Source organism: Electrophorus electricus, chromosome 13 (assembly GCF_041902795.1).
Source record: "Electrophorus electricus isolate QZ-2024a chromosome 13, ASM4190279v1, whole genome shotgun sequence".
NCBI classification, from domain to species: domain Eukaryota; kingdom Metazoa; phylum Chordata; class Actinopteri; order Gymnotiformes; family Gymnotidae; genus Electrophorus; species Electrophorus electricus.
In genome coordinates this window covers 4860001-4870000 of record NC_137509.1, presented here as the reverse complement: position 1 = coordinate 4870000, position 10000 = coordinate 4860001, and the positions used below count along the sequence as shown (strand labels likewise).

Below are 10000 nucleotides of genomic sequence, written 5' to 3'. Positions count from 1 at the left end.
AGGACTAACACAGAAGAAACACAGCACACGTGTGTACCTGCAGGACTAACACAGAGGAAACACAGAACACGTGTGTACCTGCAGGACTAACACAGAGGAAACACAGCACACGTGTGTACCTGCAGGACTAACACAGAGGAAACACAGCACACGTGTGTACCTGCAGGACTAACACAGAGGAAACACAGCACACGTGTGTACCTGCAGGACTAACACAGAGGAAACACAGCACACGTGTGTACCTGCAGGACTAACACAGAGGAAACACAGCACACGTGTGTACCTGCAGGACTAACACAGAGGAAACACAGCACACGTGTGTACCTGCAGGACTAACACAGAGGAAACACAGCACACGTGTGTACCTGCAGGACTAACACAGAGGAAACACAGCACACGTGTGTACCTGCAGGACTAACACAGAAGAAACACAGCACACGTGTTTACCTGCAGGACTAACACAGAAGAAACACAGCACACGTGTGTACCTGCAGGACTAACACAGAGGAAACAGAGCACACGTGTGTACCTGCAGGACTAACACAGAGGAAACACAGCACACGTGTGTACCTGCAGGACTAACACAGAGGAAACACAGCACACGTGTGTACCTGCAGGACTAACACAGAGGAAACACAGCACACGTGTGTACCTGCAGGACTAACACAGAGGAAACACAGCACACGTGTGTACCTGCAGGACTAACACAGAAGAAACACAGCACACGTGTGTACCTGCAGGACTAACACAGAGGAAACACAGCACACGTGTTCACCTACAGGACTAACACAGAAGAAACACAGCACACGTGTGTACCTGCAGGACTAACACAGAGGAAACATAGCACACGTGTGTACCTGCAGGACTAACACAGAGGAAACACAGCACACGTGTTCACCTACAGGACTAACACAGAAGAAACACAGCACATGTGTGTACCTGCAGGACTAACACAGAGGAAACACAGCACACATGTGTACCTGCAGGACTAACACAGAAGAAACACAGCACACGTGTGTACCTGCAGGACTAACACAGAGGAAACACAGCACACGTGTGTACCTGCAGGACTAACACAGAGGAAACACAGCACACGTGTGTGCCTGCAGATCCCAGCAATGTGCCTTTGTCATATGCTGACTAAGGGGAGATGAGTGGGAGAGAGAATGGAAGAGAGAGAGAGAGAGCGAGAGAGAGAGAGAGAATGAGAGACAGATGGAAAGACCGAGAGTGAGAGAGCGGGAGAAAGGAAAGGCATCTGGGATGGGCCGGTATTTAGTTACAGAGTTGAAGAGGAGTGTGAGGAGGTAAGGAGAGGTCATACTGGGCACAAAATGAACTTCATGTCAAAACACACGTCCTGCACTCCTGTTTGAAGACAAAGTACAGCGAGGCCGAAAGCCCTCCGCTGTGTCGATCCTTCTCGCTCCTCAGGGACACAACGCTGGACTGTCAGGTTTTGTTAAATGAAACATCACATAGTGTTTAGACTTCGGCAGCACTACAAGTTTTCACCCTTTAGACAATCATCAGATTCTGCGCAGTAAACTATTGTTTTTATCGGCACCACTTTACATGAAGGTATTTTCAACCAACACTACTGACTGCATTAGTTAACACTACCAAACTACGAACTTCAATATTAATAAACTGTAAATAAACATTGATATACTGATTAACACCACTAAATATTAGGGTTCGTCGGATCAATGCCCTGTTGCATGAGCAGGGAAAGTTTTTGCCAACCACAAAATTTGCTCAAGGTGAATTCGAAGGTCTGTTAAAAAGGAAAAGTGTTAATTATGTCATTACATTACTTATAGTTTGTGACATGTTAATGATAACTGTTGCCATAAATATTAGCTGAATCAACTTTAATGTAATGGTCAGGGACTGCTCCCCTTCCTGCTGGTCACGTGGTTCGGCCCGCCGCGTGCAGTGGGAGTTAGTCTTGTTTCTACCATGCCCCTATTGTGAATGCACACCTGCACATGGTTCAGCGCTGTAATGTCTTTGTGTATTTAAACCGTTGTTTGTGAGTGCATCTTTGTCTTTCATACATTTGTCGTAGCCTGTGTTAGTGGTCGTGTTTTTCTTCACAACGTCCCAAGTTATTTGCGTTCGTGTTCACCATTTTTGTGAGTGCCATTGTCTTTAACGTACGCCAATAAACATCTGTCACCATCGAGCGGGTCTGTACATCCTGCTCCTTGCCCTGTGGCACTCAGTAATGTTACAGTAATGTACTACTGTCTTTGTAATTACAACAACAATAATAATAGCGGTGATGATGATGGGTATTATTATTATTCTTATTATTGATTTTGTAGTTGGACTTTGACTCTTGGGGACAGGCATCTATTCAGTAGTGCTGGAGCGTTGGGGCGAAGGCAGAGAGTTTAGCACCATCTCTGCTGCCTAGTGGAGGACCCCCCCTGAGCAGTTCCCACTGCTGGCTGTAAACACATCAGCCCTGTGCAGTAAAGGCAGTCTGAGATGCCTCCACACACCATGTGGTCCCAGGCCCACAGACAGGAAAGCGTACTCTGCTGTCTTCATGCAGAAGTCCTACATCTAGGAGGGCTTGGGCGCATAGCTGAAACATCAACTGTCGTACTGTCTGCTTCTACCAGAAAGGAACATTGAGGATGCATATATAAAACACATAAATATAAAACACCTAAAAGCAACTGATATATAAAAGTGCGTGAAATAAGGCAACATTAATAAATGAAGGACTTTGCTAGCCTGGATAGCAGGCAGGCACACTTCACTTGAACAATGTGTCCGTGTACTTGGTACGAGCTGAAAACGGTTGCATGCACTTCTTGTGCCGTCCAGCGGCCGAACCAAAATGGGCTTCATCGCACAGCTCTACCGCATCTCCTCGGCCAGCCTACGGGTCATGACAGGCCGGTGCGCTGTGGCCATCTGTTGACTAATGGCCAGGTTCTGCGAATTCTACTATGGCAAAGTTCAGCAATTAGCCTCCCATGTACAGAGTGGGGGCCGCCGCCGTGGACCAGGCGATTTATGAGTCCACTCCAGCAGGCTGACTGCTTCAAAGCACCGGCAGGGAGTGAGCAGGGAGTTCACGAATATGAAGGAACATATTTGAACACACACACACACTCGCACGCACACACACACACACACACACACACACATACACACACATGCACACACACACACACACACACGGACAAAAACACACACATAGGCACGCATGCATGCATGTAAGCCCTCACGCATGTACATGCACGTATGCAAACACATGCAGATACACACACACACACACACACAGACACACGCACACACACACAGACAAAAACACACACGTAGGCACGCATGCACACAGGCACACCTGCACACGTATTTCTGCACACCCACACATGATTACACAGGCTGTAAATCTGAGACGAGCATGGCAGATCTCAGGGGTCCTCTGGGAGAGACAGACTGCTGGAGCCTTAAACACAAGGCCCAGAGATCTCAGCACTGCTGACTACAACTCAGTTCACTTCTGATATATGCGACACTCCACTAAACAAATAGGTTAAACATAGGGAAAAAAATTGTGTTTTATTCATATGTTTTGCAGTTCTTGTCATTCCTGGAGAGGACCATACAGTCACACATGCTCACAGTAGTAGGTGTCTTTCTTCTGCCTGTGTCAACTCCCAGTCTCCTACTTTAACCTGGTGGTCCGCTGTAAATATTTAGTGACGCGTCGGATTGCTACAGCGAGCAGAGCAGGGCTGTAGCCGCCATCTGGTCTGGAGCTGCCTCAGAGGTCTGTTGACAAGTAAATAAAGATCTAGAGTGGAATGAGTGTGGATGTAATCTCTCCCTACATGCGTGTTCTCAGGGAGAATGGTCTGTTGTGGGGGAGGGATGCTGCATTATAGTGGCTCCCCATAATCCAAAATGTATGTAATCTTTCAATTATACACCATAATAAAGCACTCCTGCTTAGTGTTTTAGTGTCTGTGGTGGTGTCTTTTTTTAATCAGTGCCGGAGAGTGGGGGGGGCTCTCTCAGTAAACTTCCCATAATGCACTGCATAATGCATCTGGCTGCTTCTGATGTGTGTAACAACATAACGGCAGGAAGCTCTCAGCAGCTTCCTCTATGACACAGGACACACACACTCTTTCATCTCAGCATCTGTAAGCACTAATGTCACACACTAAAAGACAAGCACACACACATACACATATTTACTCTCACAGACACACAAAGAGGACATTTAAGATTTTGACCCCGCCTCCATTGTGACTGGGTCACTTTGCACTTAGTAACCCAATGAGCACATACAACACTTCACAACTGAGCCTTACTGTTCTTCTCTAAATCACATCTACCTAGTGCTCACCAGATTAGGACCAGGCTAAATCATAATCCTCAGATGGAGCACATGCTCCCCTAGCCAAAGCCAGCACACGTGCACTCTCTCCAGTATGCTCCAGCACTCTCCAGCACACGTGCGCTCTCTCCAGTATGCTCCAGCACTCTCCAGCACACGTGCGCCCTCTCCAGTATGCTCCAGCACTCTCCAGCACACGTGCGCCCTCTCCAGTATGCTCCAGCACTCTCCAGCACACGTGCGCCCTCTCCAGTATGCTCCAGCACACGTGCGCCCTCTCCAGTATGCTCCAGCACTCTCCAGCACACGTGCGCTCTCCAGCACACGTGCACTCTCTCCAGGATGCTCCAGCACACGTGTGTGCTCTCTCCAGGACACTCCAGCACACGAGTGCGTTCCCTCCAGGACGCCCCAGCACACGTGTGCACTCTTTTCAGGACGCTCCAGCACACGTGCGCTCTCTTCAGGATACTCCAGCACACGTGTGCACTCTCCAGGATGCTCCAGCACACGTGCGCTCTCTCCAGGATGTTCGAGCACACGTGCATTCTCTCCGGGACGCTCATTCCAGGAGGTCTCCTGAGAGGCCCATCCACTCCAACCTGCTGAGAGAGTAGGCTTATCAGCAAAGATCCTGGTGACAAACACCCCCCCCCCCCCCACACACACACAGCCCTCTGGGGACAGAAAGAAGAGCAAACCTAACATATGGGGCCCACCAGACTGGTCCTTCATTCTGATCTAGTCAACACTGTCACACCAGGGAAGATAGGAAGGCCTGATAAGAAATAGATGTAGAGATAGAGAGAGAGAGAGAGAGAGAGAGAGAGAGAGAGAGAGAGAGAGAGAGAGAGAGAGAGAGAGAAAAAGAAAGAGTGTGTGGCCTCTCCGAGAGCACTTTCTTGACAAAATGTCCTTGTGGAAGGAAACACAGCACCTCTCCTGGCAAGATGTGTCACAGTCTTAGAGACTCTATACTAGCCAGTCTACCACACCTCTCGTGGTGTATAATAGGGATCTTTATCCTGTTTATATATTTACTGTTATTATTATCTTGGTTATTATAATTTATCATCATATCGTTATTTTGTTACTTATGACTATTAGAATTATCATCATGTTCAGATCCAAAAATGTTGGCTTTGGCAAAACTACAGCAGATACAGTCACTCCAATACAGCTAAAAATGAACTGAAGTGAAATTGAGAGGGAGGGGGAAATCCAGAGAGGTGCCTGAACAGCCTTCTCTGGGAACCACTGACCTGCCACGAGGCTCAGACGGACCACGGCAGCACCGCGAACGTACTCTGGAGGACGTCTCATTTAAAGAGCAAGAATACGGGCTTCTTTAGTGCAGTATGCACCTACACGTATCTCTGGACATGGGACTTATCCCCATGATGACATTCTGAAGTTTCTGAATAACACAGGAGTTATAAGTAAAAAAGCTTCTGACTGGCCATTTCACATGTTTTTTCTTTTGTTTTTTGTTTTTTTAACACATGGGTTTTGAAGACAGTAGTTAATGGTGTGCTGTATTCAACCAGCTGAGAGGGGTCATACTGACTTAAAGCAGATGTCAGGTATTCGTGAGGAGGAGTTGAAGCACTTAGAAAAGTCACACACACACACACACACACACACACACACACACACACACACACACACACACACACACAAAACCCCACACACACACACCAACCCACTACTTCTACTGCCAAAAGTATCAAATGCTTTGCTCTCTTACACACATACATACACATACATGCACATGCACACGTCATATCATTCCTCATATTCTCGGGTCTATATTTCTGTTATCATCTGGATATACACGGACTCTTTCAGCTCCAACCAGTCGTGCCTCCATATAGCTTCCTACTAATCCTTCCTACTAATCCTAATTTCACTGACAGTAACTTACTTATAGTTTTAGACCAATTGTGGACACGAAGACAATGGAGTTCCGCGTTTAGTGACCTGTTCATCAGTAGTCCAACATTAGTCTCTCAGACACTCTAGCACACGGACCAGAGCTTGACCCTACTGAAGGCGGTGGAAAGGTGATACGCTGCCCAGCACTCCCTGTTCCTGTTTGCGAGAGCTCGCTTCCTGCAGACTACACGGAGTCTCCCTGTAAGGACATCGCGCTAGTTGGAGACTCGAGTTCCACAGTACACTGGGATGCAGGCTGTGTTTTCATCTTCTCTTGGTCAAGGGGTTTGACAGGGCACCACAAAGAGAACAGCAGCTGATACGCTCCTCTAAACACACGCACACACAGACACACACAGACCGTTCCTATTGAGCGAGAGCAGCCTTTAAAGCCGTGTCGTGCGATAAGCTGTTCCTACAGCTCTATTAGGGCCGGCTGTCAGTCAAGGCTCCAGAGCTGGGTCCGTGTGAAGAGGCAGCGCACTGGTGGCTAATGCGTCATGGGAACTGGCCGTGCTGAGGTGCAGATGGCTGCACTCCCCCCTAACTCCCGAACTGGGACCAGCGTTTCGCGCAAAGATCGCAGGCGGGATCTGTGAAATCAGTCATTTCGATGACGACGTACGCCATTTCCACAGAGATACAAGATTACTTAAGTAAGCCGCTATATACGGTGGCCTGGTCGTTGACTCGGGAACGCAAAAGACATTCCAGCCTCCGGCTAACTGAGCGCATGTGGAGGGAAACAGAACGAGAACAAAACCGTTGCGCGTGCAGAGTGCCAGTTATCCTGGACTGGACCGCTGCCGCCCAACCCTGCACACCTGAACCGTTCCGGGGTAGACGGGCGAGGGGCAGGAGCGTGGGACCGGGATCCTGCTGTCCGGCATTCTTCTCCAACGCGGGGTACAATGGGAGGCAACATCGGGAGTCGTTTAGCTGTCAGGAGTCTAATCTGGCTGTGCAAGGCCTGAACAGTGAATGTGTGATTGCTCGGGTTTAAAGAGCTCCCACAGAAATCAGCCATTTTACACACTGGCAGCCTCCCAAAGGCACAAATTGTCTTCCTTTCTTGATGGGACAAAAATGGTTAAAAACAGTGAGGCTCAAGAAAAAGCCATTTTCCTGGGAACTTCGCTGCCTTACAGAGTTCCAAAATAGCCTGGAACTCGTGGAAGGAGCAAGGCGAGTTGCAGGGCCAAGCAGTTACTGCTAATGACCAGAGAACCCTGCATTTTCTCTTTGGTCCTGATAAACTCGGGAATTTGGCGTAAGCTAATGATAATTGCTGTTTATCGCGGTTATGCTAAGATATCGTTTGCTTATGTAATCAATCAAAATTCCATTAAAAAAAAAATTGTGACGTGTGATACATCTAAGAATTATATTACCAAATGATGATCGTGAGTAGGTAACGACGTGTGAAGACTACAAAGCTTCGTGTGTGCACTAGATTGTGACGACCCTCACAGACATACCAGCCCACCAACCCCAGTATACCCCAGTATACCCAACCCTGGGGCCACGCCAGCGAGTGTTTATAGCGTTTATGAAATTTCTAGAACATTCTCCCTTAATCACATCAGTTCACTTGTTTCGCTGGATCTGTTTTTCAACATTCTGAAGCCAGCTACTGACATTAGCGTGTCTCCATGCTTTAGGAAGAGGTATCTGAGCCCCATCCGAACACCCCCCCCCCCAAGAGATCTACAGTCCTGAAGGTTCTGGCCTAATGGAGTGAAATCCCCCTGGCTGTCCATTACACTCAGCCGGAACGAATGGATTGGAGATGCTCGGCTGTGACAGAGACGTCTGTGGGGCTGTTCGCCCGAGCCGGAGCCGCAGAGAGCTGCCTGTCTGGCCCCGTCAGCCTCGTCCTCTCCTGTCCGAGACGAACCTCAGTCTGCCAGTCACTCTGGATATCTCCTTTACACTGCCTCTACCAGGCCCGGTCCCACAGGGTGTGGGGGTATTTAAATACACCGCACACTGTTGGAATGGTGCCCGCACGAGCTTTAACGTTAAACGCTCGCAGGAACGCCACGACCACCTGGACTAAGACACCGCTAAGCTTTGAGTTCCCAGCTGGAGCGAACACGTCGCCCACATTTTCGGTCCTGCTGTTTTGGGCTGCTGTAGTTTAAAAGGCTTCTGTGGTCACTGCGCTGAAACATGACCCACACTCATTCTGTCTCTTTAGAACATCAAAAATACATATATCCAAAAATATATGTCACAGGACACGGCTAGATTATTTTCCTGTCGTTTTGTTCTGAGCGTTTCATTAATGCCATTTGATATGGATATTAGAGTGCTGTGTTCTCCTACCCAGTGTTCCCCTGCTGAAGTCAGCTGTCTCTCTCTCTCTCCCTCCCTTCTGCATATTTCATCTAAGGCTCTCCCCTTCTCTCACAGTACTCCTCTTCTCCCGCTGTGACTTGTTTGAGTCCAGCCTCGCCGTATTCCTCGCCTCCGCCTGCCTTTCGCATTCGCTGATATGGGAGTCGCGGGGTTAACTCGCGCCTCCCTGGGGCTCGATCCCCATCCCGGCCGCTTCCTCGAGGCCCAGCCGACTCGACGCTCTCACACTAACCCCTTGTTTAGGTTGGGACACAATTACGTCCAGGCCAAGTAAGGAAGTCCCTGAGAGAGCACGTCGAGTGCGAGCCAGAGACTCGGGTTTCTGCTGAGCCGCTCTGGAGAGGAGATTTTCCTGATGTGGACTGGAGGCATGTTGTTTTTCTTTGTTTACTTGTTTGTATTGGTTTGTCTGTTTTCTGGACTTTTATTTTTTAAAATCTGGACTTGTAATAAGGAAACTTATAAAAGTTCTTTTATCAAACCAACATTAATGTTGGCCTGTAGTATACTGTGATTATTAGAATTAAAAATCATTTTTATATGATTCTTTTATATGGAAAAAAAAACAAAACTAACTTTTATAAGATTCTGTAAACATTTTGAATCATTGGGGAAATTTGAATCATGTTACCATTTTCCAAAAATGGGAAAGAATTGCAGCTTATCCAAAATTCCAGTAATACCTATCAACTTGAGGAAGAGGATGTGTGTTATAGCACCCCAGGAATGCCTTAACATTCAACTGAAAGCGTTTGACAACTTTAAGCAGGACAATAAACAACTTTAAACGTGTGGAAGAATATCAAAGTTCAAGAGTCCATGCGTTCTGACTGGAGCTTTGGAGGAGCTTTGCCAAATCACCAGCAGTAGGTTGTGCAGCATGCTGTCCTGGCCAATCAGGTGCAAGCCCTTTCAAGCTCCGATTATGAAGAGACACACAAAACGAGAAGGCAAAGCACAGGCTTAAGTGTGTTTGCCAAAAAACAGACATACTGTACGTTTGAGCCTTGTAATTTAAAATCAAAGTTCATATTCTAATTTAGATGTAATAATCTCATTGCAAAGTCATGATTTATTCTGTGCATTCAAGGAACTGATCTGAAAAAAGTGGTTTGGTAACAACAAAATTAAAACTAAACAACAACAACAACTAAAAAGCCAAAGTCCAATTCTCGTGGTAACTGCATTTATTATCAAATCTGACATGATCCCAAAGTGAAGGAATAATGGGATTATAATAAACTTGAGGGGAACAATGACAGCATGAGGAATGGTTCCTCCCACCCAGATTAGATTAAACCTTCTCAAAAGTGAAAGGGGTCATTTCAGTCCCAGAAC

At 47.4% G+C, this 10000-nt stretch overlaps 1 long non-coding RNA gene across 3 annotated transcripts; it reads right to left on the bottom strand.

Moving 5' to 3' along the window:
• Nucleotides 1-3563: 3563 nt before the first annotated feature.
• LOC113592173 (uncharacterized) lies at nucleotides 3564-9122 on the bottom strand. 3 transcript variants are annotated; one of them, XR_014126759.1, is made up of 3 exons: nucleotides 8630-9122; nucleotides 5068-5144; nucleotides 3564-4968 (listed from the first exon to the last, which is right to left on the bottom strand). It is a non-coding gene; the product is annotated as an uncharacterized LOC113592173 (long non-coding RNA). The 3 variants fall into 3 exon arrangements; XR_014126761.1 differs by lacking the exon at nucleotides 5068-5144 and having other exon boundaries at nucleotides 3564-4971; XR_014126760.1 differs by lacking the exon at nucleotides 5068-5144.
• Between the last annotated feature and the right edge of the window lie 878 nt (nucleotides 9123-10000).